Below are 10,640 nucleotides of genomic sequence, written 5' to 3' on the forward strand. Positions count from 1 at the left end.
CCGCACACACACGTGACTTACCACCCCAAAACCAAACAACCATCTGCCCCGATCAGTTCTCTCCTCTCTCCCCGTCGTGCCTCCATCGCCGACAACCTCCGCTCCAGATCTGATCCATAAAAAAAACCACGAAAAACACCACCAAACACAAGGATTTGAGAGAGGGCCCGGTTTACCACAACAACATCACAGGGGTTATCGCATGCTACTAGGAGAAATCAGTTTCGTCATAATCAGGCAAAAAAGAAAGAAGGTAAGTGATTCAACCTCTATACACATGCTGCATTTGCATTTCATACCAATAAAATCAAGGGGAAAAACATGGGGAAAGAACAACAAGAACTAAATAAGAAAGCCAAAAGGATGCAAAAAAAGGTAGTACTTTTACTGCATGTGTGTAATTTCTCGGTTGTAATTGAGTTACCATTCAAATTCAGTCAGGTTACCAACAAAATATTGATTAATTTTTCCTCTTTTACAGCCAAAAAGTTGGTAAAATTGATCCATGTTCCTACCTACAGATTACATCATTGAGTTACCTCATCATTAAGTTACCAACATAAAAACATATAGGTTATCATCATCACTCTATCAAGCTATCTTTTTTGAAGCATGTTAGAACTACATGTATGAAATTTATCATTAATAACTGAGTTACCATTTCGATTGAATATAGATTACCAGAGTGTGTGCATTGAGTAATCAGCATCCTTTAACACTTATTCAACATAAAAAAAGATCCTTTTTATATTGAACAAACCCATGTCAGAACAAGTTATCATGCTAATTCATTACAATTTACCAGGAAAACTCAGAACCAAAGGTGCTAAAACACTACAAGAATACCATGTGTTGATTTATATTGTTGCCACCAGAATTTTTTGATAAGAAATGAGGTTGATAGGAACTATCGCTGTCATACTCCCATACGCTGGTTACTCCCAAAATGATACCTGTTATAAAAAAGAAGTAATCAGTGCAAAAAAAGAAAAAATATATAGTTGTTGTGAAAAAATAATCAAAATTGCTTGTAAGTGTGGAAAATTGATGGATGCAATCATATGTGCTAGCAGGTGCTGCAACACAAGAAAATGTCGCATGACAACGGGGGTAATGTGGATACATGATGAGTGGTGTGGGGACAAACCAACAGTGTGAATATGCACACACGACAAGCTTTGGTTCTGCCAACATCAACAAAACAGACGAAGGTAAAACATTTACCATGCTACCACATTTTTATACACAGACTTGTTACCATCATAATTGAATTGCAACTACCACCTATGTTATTTACAACTACCACATCCAACATGAATCAGTTCACAATCACAAAGCTTAATGCACACAAGTTACCATGAAATTAGGTACAATTACCACACTTACTGCATACGAATTATCATGCAATCTGTATTACAATTACATGCTTTCACTTTACAGCTACAAAAACATCTTAATGCATGCAAACTTTACCAAGCAACTGGAGTACAAGTTACCACTAGTTTTGGCGTGCAGAAATATAACACAAAATAACAACTTCAAAAACATTACAGGTGCTACATCTAGAAGCAGCCCGATGGTCCAAGAGACAAGCAAAGAACCGACTACTAGCAGCATAGGGGGGAGAGAAAGCTTCTTTGATCATTCAGTCAGCGAGCCAGCGAGTCCAGAAACAGGAGGAGAGAAGGCTGAATAGGGAGACAAAACCACCGAGGCATACTCCACACCGAAACCTCCTGATGAAACGATGAAATTTGATACTTTTGAGGAAGCTTATGGTCACTACAAGCAATATCCACTGAGACATGGGTTTGGAATGAGACTGGAATACAGAAAAACAATTAAATACGATACTGTAAGCAGAATCCTCTTGGTTTGTGGGAAATACGGTAAGCCAAAAACAAACAAGGAGGAGATAGAGGATGTGTAGGACCCAAAAGGCATCGTGAAGAAGAGGAAAAGAGGGAAGGTTGTGAGGTCAGGATGTCCGGCCCACCTTTACATCACCCACACGGATGCGTGGTGGAGAGTCAAACGCTTCAACGACGACCACAACCACCCTCTAATAAGAAAGCCATCCTTGAAAAAGTTCCTATCATCACATAGGTGAAGGAAATATGCCCTAGAGGCAATAATAATGTTATTATTTATTTATTTATTTCATGATAAATGTTTATTATTCATGCTAAAATTGTATTAACCGGAAACATAATACATGTGTGAATACATAGACAAACATAGTGTCACTAGTATGCCTCTACTTGACTAGCTCATTGATCAAAGATGGTTAAGTTTCCTAACCATAGACATGAGTTGTTATTTGATCAATGGGATCACATCATTAGGAGAATGATGTGATTGACTTGACCCATTCCGTTAGCTTATCACTTGATCGTTTGTTTACTGCTATTGCTTTCTTCATGACTTATACATGTTCTTATGACTATGAGATTATGCAACTCCCGAATACCGGAGGAACACTTTGTGTGCTACCAAACGTCACAACGTAACTGGGTGATTATAAAGGTGCTCTACAGGTGTCTCCGATGGTACTTGTTGAGTTGGCATAGATCAAGATTAGGATTTGTCACTCCGATTGTCGGAGAGGTATCTCTGGGCCCTCTTGGTAATACACATCACTATAAGCCTTGCAAGCATGATAACTAATGAGCTAGTTACGGGATGATGTATTATGGAACGAGTAAATAGACTTACAGGTAACGGGATTGAACTAGGTATTGGATACCGACGATCGAATCTCGGGCAAGTAACATACCGATGACAAAGAGAACAACGTATAGTGTTGTGCGGTTTGACCGATAAAGATCTTCGTAGAATATGTAGGAACCAATATGAGCATCCAGGTTTTGCTATTGGTTATTGATCGGAGACGTGTCTCGGTCATGTCTACATAGTTCTCGAACCCGTAGGGTCCGCACGCTTAAAGTTCTGTGACGATCAGTTTTATGAGTTTATACGTTTTGATGTACCAAAGGTAGTTCGGAGTCCCGAATTTGATCACGGGCATGACGAGGAGTCTCGAAATGGTCGAGACTTAAAGATTGATATATTGGAAGCCTAGATTTGGACATCAGAATAGTTACAGGTGAAATCGAGATTTTACCGGAGTACTGGAGGGGTTACCGAAACCCCCCGGGGATTAATGGGCCTTGTTGGGTCATAAGGGAAAGAGAGAGGGGTCGGCCTAGGGCAGGCAACGCACCCCCTTCCCCCTGTCTGAATTGGACTAGGAGAAGGCCCCCTTTTTCCTTCTCTTTCTCTCCCTGCCTTTCCCCCTCCTAGTAGGAGTAGGAAAGGTAGGAATTGTACTCCTACTAGGAGGAGGATTCCTCCTCCTAGGCGCGCCAACAAGGGCCGGTCGGCCTTCCCCTTGCTCCTTTATATACAGGGGCAGGGGCACCTCTAGACACACAAGTTGATCACAAAGATCTCTCCCAGTCGTAAGCGGTGCCCCCCTCCACCATAATTCACTTCGGTCATACTGTAGCGGTGTTTAGGCGAAGCCCTGCTGCGGTAGCTTCATCAACATCGTCACCACGCCGTCGTGCTGACGAAACTCTTCCCCGAGCTCTACTGGATCGTGAGTTCGCGGGACGTCACCAAGCTGAAGGTGTGCTGAACGCGGAGGTGCCGTACGTTCGGTACTGAGAATCGGTCGATCGTGAAGACGTACGACTACATCAACCGCATTGTCATAACGCTTCCGCTTAACGGTCTACGAGGGTACGTGGACGACACTCTCCCCTCTCGTTGCTATGCATCACCATGATCCTCCGTGTGCGTAGGAATTTTTTTGAAATTACTACGTTCCCCAACAGTGGCATCCGAGCCTGGTTTTACGCGTAAATGTTATATGCACGAGTAGAACACAAGTAAGTTGTGGGCGATACAAGTCATACTGCTTACCAGTATGTCATACTTTGGTTCGGCGGTATTGTTGGATGAAGCGGCCCGGACCGACATTACGCGTACGCTTACGCGAGACTGGTTCTACCGACGTGCTTTGCACACAGGTGGCTGGTGGGTGTCAGTTTCTCCAACTTTAGTTGAACCAAGTATGGCTATGCCCGGTCCTTGAGAAGGTTAAAACAACACCAACTTGACGAACTATCGTTGTGGTTTTGATGTGTAGGTAAGAACGGTTCTTACTCAGCCCGTAGCAGCCACGTAAAACTTGCAACAACAAAGTAGAGGACGTCTAACTTGTTTTTGTAGGGCATGTTGTGATGTGATATGGTCAAGACATGATGCTATATTTATTGTATGAGATGATCATGTTTTGTAACGGAGTTATCGGCAACTGGCAGGAGCCATATGGTTGTCGCTTTACTGTATGCAATGCAATCGCCCTGTAATTGCTTTACTTTATCACTAAACGGTAGCGATAGTCGTAGAAGCAATAGTTGGCGAGACGACAACAATGCTTCGATGAAGATCAAGGTGTCAAGCCGGTGACGATGGTGATCATGACGATGCTTTGGAGATAGAGATCAAAGGCACAAGATTATGATGGCCATATCATATCACTTATATTGATTGCATGTGATGTTTATCCTTTGTGCATCTTATTTTGCTTAGTTCGACGGTAGCATTATAAGATGATATCTCACTAAATTTCAAGGTATAAGTGTTCTCCCTGAGTATGCACCATTGCTACAGTTCATCGTGCGGATACACCAAGTGATGATCGGGTGTGATAAGCTATACGTCCATCTACAACGGGTGCAAGCCAGTTTTGCACACGTAGAATACTTGGGTTAAACTTGACAAGCCTAGCATAGGTAGATATGGCCTCGAAACACTGAGACCGAAAGGTCGAGCGTGAATCATATAATAGATATGATCAAAATAGTGATGTTCACCATTGAAAACTACTCCATTTCACGTGATGATCGGTTATGGTTTAGTTGATATGGATCACGTGATCACTTAGATGATTAGAGGGATGTCTATCTAAGTGGGAGTTCTTAAGTAATATGATTAATTGAACTTAAATTTATCATGAACTTAGTACCTGATAGTATTTTGCTTATCTATGTTGTTGTAGATAGATGGCCCGTGCTGTTGTTCCATTGAATTTTAATGCGTTCCTTGAGAAAGCAAAGTTGAAAGATGATGGTAGCAATTACACGGACTGAGTCCGTAACTTGAGGATTATCCTCATTGCTGCACAGAAGAATTACATCATGAAAGCACCGATGGGTGCCAGGCCTGCTGCAGATGCTGCTGACAACATTAAGAACGTTTGGCAGAGTAAAGCCGGTGACTACTCGATAGTTTAGTGTGCCATGCTTTACGGCTTAGAACCGGAACTTCAACGAAGTTTTGAACGTCATGGAGCATATGAGATGTTCCAGGAGTTGAAGTTAATATTTCAAGCAAATGCACGGATTGAGAGATATGAAGTCTCCAATAAGTTCTATAGCTACAAGATGGAGGAGAATAGTTCTGTCATTGAGCATATACTCAAAATGTCTGGGTATCATAATCACTTGACTCAACTGGGAGTTAATCTTCCTGTTGATAGTGTCATTGACAGAGTTCTTCAATCACTGCCATCAAGCTACAAAAACTTTGTGATGAACTATAATATGCAAGGGATGAATAAGACTATTCCCTAGCTCTTCGCGATGCTAAAGGTTGCGGAGGTAGAAATCAAGAAGGAGCATCAGTGTTGATGGTCAATAAAACCACTAGTTTCAAGAAAAAGGGCAAAGGGAAGAAGAAGCGAAACTTCAAGAAGAATGACAAACAAGTTGCTCCTCAGGAGAAGAAACCCAAGTCTGGACCTAAGCCTGAGACTGAGTGCTTCTACTGCAAACAGACTGGTCACTGGAAGCGGAATTGCCCCAAGTATTTGGCGGATAAGAAGGATGGCAAGGTGAACAAAGGTATATGTGATATACATGTTATTGATGTGTACCTTACCAAAGCCCGCAGTAGCATCTGGCTATTTGATACTGGTTCTGTTGCTAATATTTGCAACTCAAAACAGGGACTACAGATTAAGCGAAGACTGGCTAAGGACGAGGTGACGATGCACGTGGGAAATGGTTACAAAGTCGATGTGATCGCCGTCGGCACGCTACCTCTACATCTACCTTCGGGATTAGTTTTAGACCTAAATAATTGTTATTTGGTGCCAGCGTTAAGCATGAACATTATATCTGGATCTTGTTTGATGTGAGACGGTTATTCATTCAAATCTGAGAATAATGGTTGTTCTATTTATATGAGTAATATCTTTTATGGTCATGCACCCTTAAAGGATGGTCTATTCTTGTTGAATCTCGATAGTAGTGATACACATATTCATAATGTTGAAGCCAAAAGATGCAGAGTTGATAATGATAGTGCAACTTATTTGTGGCACTGCCGTTTGGGTCATATTGGTATAAAGCGCATGAAGAAACTACATACTGATGGACTTTTGGAATCACTTGATTATGAATCACTTGGTACTTGCGAACCATGCCTTATGGGCAAGATGACTAAAACGCCGTTCTCCGGAACTATGGAGCGAGCAACATATTTGTTGGAAATCATACATACTGATGTATGTGGTCCAATGAATATTGAGGCTCGCGGCGGGTATCATTATTTTCTCACCTTCACAGATGATTTGAGCAGATATGGGTATATCTACTTAATAAAACATAAGTCTGAAACATTTGAAAAGTTTAAAGAATTTCAGAGTGAAGTGGAAAATCATCGTAATAAGAAAAAAAAGTTTCTACGATCTGATCGTGGAGGAGAATATTTGAGTTACGAGTTTGGCCTACATTTGAAACAATGCGGAATAGTTTCGCAACTCATGCCACCCAGAACACCACAGCGTAATGGTGTGTCCGAACGTCGTAATCGTACTTTACTAGATATGATGCGATCTATGATGTCTCTTACTGATTTACCGCTATCGTTTTGGGGTTATGCTTTAGAGATGGCTGCATTCACGTTAAATAGGGCACCATCAAAATCCGTTGAGACGATGCCTTATGAACTATGGTTTGGCAAGAAACCAAAGCTGTCGTTTCTTAAAGTTTGGGGCTGCGATGCTTATGTGAAAAAGCTTCAACCTAATAAGCTCGAACCCAAATCGGAGAAATGTGTCTTCATAGGATACCCGAAGGAAACTATTGGGTACACCTTCTATCACAGATCCGAAGGCAAGATATTCGTTGCTAAGAATGGATCCTTTCTAGAGAAAGAGTTTCTCTCGAAAGAAGTGAGTGGGAGGAAAGTAGAACTTGATGAGGTAACTGTACCTGCTCCCTTATTGGAAAGTAATTCATCACAGAAACCGGTCCCTGTGACATCTACACCAATTAATGAGGAAGCTAATGATGATGATCATGAAACTTCAGATCAAGTTACTACCGAACCTCGTAGGTCAACCAGAGCAAGATCCGCACCAGAGTGGTATGGTAATCCAGTTCTGGAGGTCATGTTACTTGACCATGACGAACCTACGAACTATGAGGAAGCGATGGTGAGCCCAGATTCCGCAAAATGGCTTGAGGCCATGAAGTCCGAGATGGGATCCATGTATGGGAACAAAATGTGGACTTTGGTTGACTTGCCCGATGATCGACAAGCCATCGAGAACAAATGGATCTTCAAGAAGAAGATAGATGCTGACGGTAATGTTACTGTCTACAAAGCTCGACTTGTTGCAAAAGGATTTCGACAAGTTCAAGGAGTTGACTATGATGAGACCTTCTTACCCATAGAGATGTTTAAGTCTGTCCGAATCATGTTAGCAATTGGCGCATTTTATAATTATGAAATTTGGCAAATGGATGTAAAGACTGCATTCCTGAATGGATTTCTGGAAGAAGAGTTGTATATGATGCAACCTGAAGGTTTTATCGATCCAAAGGGAGCTAACAAAGTGTGCAAGCTCCAGCGATCCATTTACGGACTGGTGCAAGCCTCTCAGAGTTGGAATAAACGTTTTGATAGTGTGATCAAAGCATATGGTTTTATACAGACTTTTGGAGAAGCCTGTGTTTACTAGAAAGTGAGTGGGAGCTCTGTAGCATTTCTAATATTATATGTGGATGACATATTATTGATTGGAAATGATATAGAATTTCTGGACAGCATAAAAGGATACTTGAATAAAAGTTTTTCAATGAAAGACCTCGGTGAAGCTGCTTATATATCGGGCATCAAGATCTATAGAGATAGATCAAGACGCTTAATTGGACTTTCACAAAGCACATACCTTGATAAAGTTTTGAAGAAGTTCAAAATGGATCAAGCTAAGAAAGGGTTCTTGCCTGTGTTACAAGGTGTGAAATTGAGTAAGACTCAATGCCCGACCACTGTAGAAGATAAAGAGAAAACGAAAAGTGTTCCCTATGCTTCAGCCATAGGCTCTACCATGTATGCAATGTTGTATACCAGACCTGATGTGTGCCTTGCTATTAGCCTAGCAAGGAGGTACCAAAGTAATCCAGGAGTGGATCACTGGACAACGGTCAAGAACATCTTGAAGTACCTGAAAAGGACCAAGGATATGTTTCTCGTTTATGGAGGTGACAAAGAGCTCATCGTAAATGGTTATGTTGATGCAAGCTTTGACACTGATCCGGACGATTCTAAATCGCAAACCGGATACGTGTTTATATTAAACGGTGGAGCTGTCAGTTGGAGCAGTTCTAAATAGAGTGTCGTGGCGGGATCTACATGTAAAGCGGAGTACATTGCTGCTTCGGAAGCAGCGAATGAAGGAATCTGGATGAAGGAGTTCATATCCGATCTAGGTGTCATACCTAGTGCATCGGGTCCAATGAAAATCTTTTGTGACAATACTGGTGCAATTGCCTTGGCAAAAGAATCCATATTTCACAAAAAAACCAAGCACATCAAGAGACGCTTCAACTCCATTCGGGATCAAGTCCAGGTGGGAGACTGATGTCTACTACACAACCTTCTTCTTGTAGACGTTGTTGGGCCTCCAAGTGCAGAGGTTTGTAGGACAGTAGCAAATTTCCCTCAAGTGGATGACCTAAGATTTATCAATCCGTAGGAGGCGTAGGATGAAGATGGTCTCTCTCAAGCAACCCTTTAACCAAATAACAAAGAGTCTCTTGTGTCCCCAACACACCTAATACAATGGTAAATTGTATAGGTGCACTAGTTCGGCGAAGAGATGGTGATACAAGTGGTATATGGATAGTAGATAAATGTTTTTGTAATCTGAAATTATAAAAACAGCAAGGTAACTAATGATAAAAGTGAGCACAAATGGTATTGCAATGCGTTGAAACAAGGCCTAGGGTTCATACTTTCACTAGTGCAAGTTCCCTCAACAATAATAACATAATTGGATCACATAACTATCCCTCAACATGCAACAAAGAGTCACTCCAAAGTCACTAATAGCGGAGAACAAACGAAGAGATTATGGTAGGGTACGAAACCACCTTAAAGTTATTATTTCCAATCAATCCATTGGGCTATTCCTATAAGTGTCACAAATAGCCCTAGAGTTCGTACTAGAATAACACCTTAGGACACAAATCAACCAAAACCCTAATGTCACCTAGATACCCCAATGTCACCTCAAGTATCTGTGGGTATGATTATACGATATGCATCACACAATCTCATATTCATCTATTCAACCAACACATAGGACCTCAAAGAGTGCCCCAAAGTTTCTACCGGAGAATCACAAAGAAAACGTGTGCCAACCCCTATGCATAGGTTCATGGGCGAAACCCGCAAGTTGATCACCAAAACATACATCAAGTGAATCACGTGGTATCCCATTGTCACCACAGATACGCATGACAAGACATACATCAAGTGTTCTCAAATCTTTAAAGACTCAATCTGATAAGATAACTTTAAAGGGAAAACTCAATCCATTACAAGAGAGTAGAGGGGGGAAGAAACATCATAGGATCCAAATATAATAGCAAAGCTCGCCATACATCAAGATCGTACAACCTCAAGAACACGAGAGAGAGAGAGAGATCAAACACATAGCTACCGGTACATACCCTCAGCCCCGAGGGAGAACTACTCCCTCCTCGTCATGGAGAGCACCGGGATGATGAAGATGGCCACCGAAGAGGGATTCCCCCCTTCGGCAGGGTGCCGGAACGGGTCTGGGTTGGTTTTCGGTGGCTACAGAGGCTTCTCGCGGCGGAACTCCCGATCTATTGTGTTCCTCGATCGTTTTAGGGTATATGGATATATATAGGCGGAAGAGATACGTCAGGGGAGCCACGAGGGGCCCAAGAGGGTGGAGGGCGTGCCCAGGGGGGTGGGTGCGCCCCCCCCCCCCCGCCTCGTGGCTTCCTCGTTGCTTCCCTTACGTGGACTCCAAGTCTCTCGGGTTGCTTTCCTTCCAAAAATAAGTTCCGTGAAGTTTCAGGTCAATTGGACTCCGTTTGATTTTCTTTTTCTGCGGTACTCTAAAACAAGGAAAAAACAAAAACTGGCACTGGGCTCTGGGTTAATAGCTTAGTCCCAAAAATCATATAAAATAGCATATAAATGCATATAAAACATCCAAGGTTGATAATATAATAGCATGGAACAATCAAAAATTATAGATACGTTGGAGACGTATCAGCATCCCCAAGCTTAATTCCTGCTCGTCC

The sequence above is a fragment of the Triticum dicoccoides genome, chromosome 6A, assembly GCF_002162155.2.
Source record: "Triticum dicoccoides isolate Atlit2015 ecotype Zavitan chromosome 6A, WEW_v2.0, whole genome shotgun sequence".
In the NCBI taxonomy this organism is placed as follows: Eukaryota; Viridiplantae; Streptophyta; class Magnoliopsida; order Poales; family Poaceae; genus Triticum; species Triticum dicoccoides.